This window comes from Hibiscus syriacus, unplaced genomic scaffold (assembly GCF_006381635.1).
Source record: "Hibiscus syriacus cultivar Baekdansim isolate YM2019G1 unplaced genomic scaffold, ASM638163v2 tig00112285_pilon, whole genome shotgun sequence".
In the NCBI taxonomy this organism is placed as follows: Eukaryota; Viridiplantae; Streptophyta; class Magnoliopsida; order Malvales; family Malvaceae; genus Hibiscus; species Hibiscus syriacus.
In genome coordinates, this window is record NW_024063293.1 from 4259879 (window position 1) to 4266663 (window position 6785).

Consider the following 6785-nt stretch of genomic DNA (forward strand, 5'->3'; position numbering starts at 1 on the left):
ATTTAATTCATATATGAACTTTTTTTACTATAATCATCGATATCCGATCCACTAATCGATTAAGTCGAATTGAGTATTGCAAAAGTCTAATATGTTGAAAACATTTTGATGTTTCGATATAACAAATTAAGTATAAATGAATTTTAAGATTTTATAAATGGTTTTCTAAGTATATTCGATTTAATTACTCTAATATCAAAATATTACTCCAAGTCTTTCAAAGATCAAATTCAATCCTTACTAAAGTGTAAAATTGTGTTTTAATCTTAAAATATTTTTGAAACAATTTTTACAAAGTGTTTCGAACTAAAAACAAGCCTAAAATCAATTTTTTTTCCAAAGAGTGTACAAATGCACCAATCCATGCATCGATGCACCATTGAATAAATTGAACATTGAATACATTGTATGCATCGATGCATGCACATACCATGCATCGATGCACTCAGGGTTTTATGAAAACATCGAATGCATTTTATGCATCGATGCACTCTGGCTTGTTTGAAACATCGAATGCACTTCATGCATCGATGCACTCTTAATGCACCGATGCACTAAGGGTCCAACGGTTGAAATATTTAAATTTTACACATAGTGTACCGATGTACTAGCCTTATGCATCGATGCACCAGACGCTCCCAATTGTTTTATTAATTATTTTCACACTTAAACGACTCTATTGACTCCACTAATCATCCCCAACATTCAGAATCAATTGAAGGAGTATTTAAACAAGCTTAGAAGTCATTGATCAACAATAAGAAACAACAATCAACAAGAAACAATAATCAACAAGAATCAAGAGAGAATCAAAGAGAAAGCATCAAACCTTAAGTTTGTGCATTTTCAAGCCTATTTCATTCAATATTCATTTTTTCTTTCAAGAACACTTATTGTGCTCAATTGTATTATTTTTTAGTGTTCTTTCTTTATTCTAGAATTGTGCAAACATCTTGCCTCTTGAGGATTTTCTTGTAAGTTTGCAAAATTTGTATTTTTCTCTTTGGGAGAGAGTGTTCTCAAGAATTTATGATATAATTCTTGAGAGATTTGTAAGGTTACTCTTTGTCCTCAAAAGAAAGAAAAATTAGTGAATTTATGGAAAATCCTTAGTGTGGATAGCTAAGGTAGTGGACGTATACTTTGGTTGAGAAAATCGAACCACTCTAAATCGCTATGCAAATCTTTTCAATTTTCTGCAAAAGCTTCCACTGAAATTTTAAATTGTCAATTCACCCCCCTCTTGGCCATATTCGTTGATCGATTAACTCAATAATTGGTATCAGAGCCTCACTCATTTGAAGGTTTAATCGTCTCTTAAGTCGATTCGGGAAGAGTTACATCGATAATCAAGTCATCAATGGCCTCTACTTCAAACTTCGACTCCGGTCTCGATTCGATGCCCGTCAACAAGCCTCCTTTCTTCAATGGAGCTAACTATGCCTATTGGAAGAATAAGATGATTTATTTCATTCAAGAAAGTGACATGGGAGCATGGAATGTTGTAGAAGACAAATATATCAAGCATCTCACTCATCCAAGATTGTGGAGTGAATGAGAGACAAGAATGTTACAGCTCAACTCCAAAGCCATCCATATCATATTTTGTGCTCTTGGACCAGATGAATATGGAAGAATTTCATCTTGTACAACCGCCAAATAAATATGGAATAAACTACAAGTCACCGACGAGGTAAAAGAATCTAAAATTAGTCTTCTAACACATAGCTACGAAAATTTCAGGATGAAACCAAATGAAGATATCAAAGCTATGACGGATAGATTTTCAACGATTGTCAATGGTCTCAAATCATATGGAGAGATCATTTCAAACGAAAAGCTTGTAAGGAAGTTAGTTTACTCACTTCCAAAATCGTGGCAATCAAAGAAGACGACAATCATCGAGGCTACGAACCTAAAGTCCTTAACTCTTGAAGAGCTAATCGGTTTTTCCTCACTCATGAATGATGCTTGAAGACGAGGTAGACCTCGATAAGATTGAAGAGACACCAAGGAGAAGGAGAAGAAGAAAAACATTGGAGTTGCTCTCAAATCCACAAAAGAGAGAGTGATTTGGATGAAGATGACGATGATGAGGAAATGACATTGTTTGTCAAACGGTTCAGAAAAATGATGAGACCTTACCGAGGAAGAAAATTCAAACGAAATAAAGGCTTCAAAAATGAACCAAAAGAGAAGGACCCAATCATTTGCTATGAATGCAAAAAGCCAGGGCATGTCAAATATGATTGCCTACAATTGAAGAGAAAGGTCAATCAAAGAATAAACACAAGGCTCATGTGGATACATGGAGCGATGAAGAAGGTTTCGATGAAGAGGAACAAGAAGTAGCAAACTTGTGCTTGATGGCATTAGGGGAATATGCTAAGGTAACCTCTAACTTATTTGATTTAGATGATTTATCTTATATGAGTTATTAGAGGAATATACTGGGTTGGCTTCGAATTATGAGAAATTATTTTTAAAATATAAACATGATATTTTGAAATTGAAAAATGAAAATAATCTCTTATCCAAGACCAACAATGATCTTGAAAGTAAAATAAAAAATGTGCAAATCAAACTAGAAAAGTTTGAAAAGAAAAATTATGATTTGCATAATTTACTTTCAAAGGTCAATGATGATCATCAAAAGTAAATTGATGATCTTAAAGCTTCTTTTGATAAAGTTGGATCAAAACATTTTGATAAAGTTGGATCAAAACGTTTTGAAAAAGGAGAAAATTCAAAAACCAACTTTGTTAGAAAAAGTTTTAGAAACTACAATCATAGAGGTCACGAAGAACCTCTAATGGAAAAATCATTAGAAGTATATGGGTTCCTAAAGAACTCAACTACTAAATATAGGATATCCTACACAAATGGATACCTAAGGGGACTATGATTTTGGAAACTAATGAATATGAACCCAAAAGAATTTGGGTACCAAAAATAAAAAATTAATCTATGTTTGTAGGAAAAAGAGCATTGCTACAAGGCACGGGAAACAAACTCAAACTCATGGTACCTTGATAGTGGATGCTCAAGATACATGACCAGAGACAAAAGTCGGTTTATAGAGCTCAACACCAAAAATAGAGGAGATGTGACTTTTAGTGATAACTCAAAAGGTCACATTGAAGGTATAGGCACTATAGGTAATACCTCTTCCATACAAATTAAGAATGTTTTATATGTGAATGGATTAAAGCATAATCTATTGAGTATTAGTCAATTGTGCGATAAAGTATTCAATGTCATGTTTGATATTAATAGTTGTAAAGTCATTGACATTTCATCTAATCAGATTATCTTGTTGGTCATAGAATATGAAACATTACATGGTGCATTTAGATTCATAGATATGACTATTTATTCCTAGTTGCTAAGGATGAGCATGATAGTTGTTATGCATAGGAGACTAGGACATGCTAATATGAGTGTTTTGCAACGGTTTTAATTCAAGGAGATTTAGTTCGAGGGTTTCAAAACTAAAATTTGATAATAATAAAATGATGCTTGTGCTAAAGGAAAACAAAAGCGAATTTCTTTTAAATCCATTAATGATGTATCAATAGTAGAGTATTAGAATTGATCATATATATTTTTGAGCCAACTAGAATACTAGCTTGGGTGGAAAAACAATATGCATTGTCTTGTTAGATGACTGTTCTAGATATACTTGATGACTGTTCTAGATATACTTGGGTTCTATTTTAAGTACTAAAGATGAATCATTAGAACATTTTATCACTTTTTCAAAAATAATCCAAAACGAAAAAGGTTACTCTATCACTAGTGAGTGATCATGGCACTGAATTTGAAAATCTTGGATTTATTGAATTTTGTAACTCTAATGGTATTAGCAATAATTTTTCAGCACCTAGAACCCCTCAACAAAATGGAGTTGTTGAGAGGAAAAATCGAACTTTAGAAGAAATGGCTAGAACCATGCTTTGTGAAAATAATTTGCCAAAATATTTTTGGGCGGAAGCCACAAATACCGCTTGTTATGTTGTAAATCTAGTAATGATTAGGCCAATTTTAAAGAAAACTCCATATTAAATTTTCAAAAATAAAAAGCCTAACATTAGCTATTTTCATCCTTTTGGATGTAAATATTTTGTTTTAAACAACGGAAAAGAAAACCTTGGCAAATTTGATGCTAAAAGTGATGAAGGAATTTTTCTGGGCTATTCCTTAAATTCTAAAGCTTATCGAGTATTTAATAAAAGAATTTTAGTCGTAGAAGAGTCTATACATGTTGTTTTCGATGATAATCCCCTTCCGAGGAAGGATTCTTATGTTGATGATGATGTATGTATTACACAAGCAAATAACTTTAGACATGACATTAGAGAATCATCATCAAATGAAGAAACAAAAGATGAGGAAACTCATGATCCTCTCGAGAATCCAACCATTGAAGAAAGGGAAGTATCTTATCTAAGAGAGTACAACTATGTCAATGATGGTGAGATTATAGGTGATCTATCCAAAGGGGTAACTACTCGATCTTCTGTTAGAAATATTTGTAATTATGTTGCATTTATGCATAGAGCCTAAGAACATCAAAGAAGCATTAAATGATGAACATTGGATTATGGCTATGCAAGAAAAATTAAATCAATTTGAGAGAAGTAAAGTATGAACATTAGTTGAAAGGCCTAGTAATACATCTATTGTAGGTACTAGATGGGTATTTAGGAATAAGCTTGATGAAAGTGGTAATATAGTGAGAAACAAGGCTAGACTTGTTGCTCAAGGGTATACTCAAGAAGAGGGTATATACTATGATGAAACATATGCTCCCGTAGCTAGGATGGAATCAATTAGAATGTTATTAGCATTTGCATGTTTCAATGAATTTAAATTATATCAAATGGATGTTAAGTGCATTTTTAAATGGTTTATAAAAGAAGAAGTGTATGTGGAACAACCTCCTGGTTTTGAAGATTCAAAATTTCCAAATCATGTTCTTAAATTGACAAAAACACTTTATGGTTTAAAACAAGCTCCTAGAGCTTGGTATGAAAGATTTTCAAATTTTTTAATTAAAAAGGTTTTTCAAAAAGGAAGGTTGATACTACATGTTTTAAAGCATAAAGGTAAAGATTTATTAGTAGTTCAAATTTATGTTGATGATATAATTTGGTTCTACTAATGATGTTCTTTGCCAAGAATTTTCTAAGCTAATGCAAAATGAATTCGAGATGAGCATGATGGGGGAGCTCTCATTTTTCTTGGGACTCCAAATCAAGCAAAGAAAAGATGACATCTTCATCAATCAAGCTAAGTACGTCAAAGATATGCTCAAGAAGTTTGGACTGGAAAATGGGAAACCGCATGACACTCCAATGAGCTCATCAACAAAGCTTGACATAGATGAGGAGATAAATGTGTGGATGTTAAATTATATAGGTCAATGATTGGCTCTTTTCTTTATTTAACTGCAAGTAGACTGAACATTATGTTTAGTGTTTGCTTATGTTCTAGATTTCAATCATGCCCTAAGGAATCACATTTACTAGCTATTAAGAGAATCTTTAGATACCTTAAGGACACTTCTAGCTTAGGACTTTGGTATCCTAGAGACTCTAGCTTTAGCTTGCATGCCTTTTCTGATGCGGATTATGGAGGATGCAAATTAGATAGGAAAAGCACCTCCGATACTTGCCAATTCCTTGGAATATGTGATTTCTTGGTTTTCAAAGAAACAAAATTGTGTTGCATTATCTATCACCAAAGCGAAATACATTTCAGCTGGTAGTTGTTGTGCACAAGTTTTATGGATGAAACAACAACTTTTTGATTATGGAATTGAAGTAGACACCATTCCTATCAAATGTGACAATACTAGTGCTATTTGCCTCACTAAAAATCCCATCCAACACTCTAGAACTGAGCACATTGAAATTAGACATCACTTCATTAGAGACCATGTCGCTAAGGAATATGTAGTTGTAGAATTTGCTGATACTTTGCATCAATTAGCAGATTTCTTTACAAAACCTTTAGACAAAGAAAGATTTTGGACACTTAGGAGAGAATTAGGTTTAGCTGACCTATCTTCACTTAGTGTTTAAATTAATTTTAGCACTTTAAGAATAAATGAAAAATGCTTATAATATTAATAATTTTTTATTGCATTCTTTGCTATTAGGGGGAGTTATGATTCTTTGGTGAAATTAATTTTATGTTCAAATGCAGTTTAAGGGTAAAATTATTTGATTGAACATGATTAATTTTCAATATATGAGTTACCAATACCACTAGAGCTAATTAATTTAGCATTTTGAGTGTTTAAAATGGATTTTTGACATTTTTGTGCTTAATGCATCCATACACTTAACAGTGCATCGATGCATCCCTTTGAATGTGCATCGATACACCATGAAGGTGCACCGATGCACTCCTTGAATGTGCATCGATGCACACTGCCATGCATTGATGCATACGTCGGGTTTGGGTTTAAAAACCTGATTTCTTTCATTTTTCTCAAAACCCTTAACCTCTCACTCTCTCTGATGCTGCTCCTTCCCTCTCCTCACTCTCAAAATTTGCTCCAAATCCTTAGTTTTTGATCGGAAATCATTCATACTTCAACTCCTAATCATGCTTTTATCATCAAATCGTGCAAAATAACTTCACATTCCTCTCAATCCGAAATTTTCAAGGTAATATTTCAAAAACCTCTATTTTATTGTTTTTTGATCTTAGGTCTAGTTTTAATTAGTTATGGGATGAACATTATATCGAGCATTGATTGTTTGATGATTACAAAC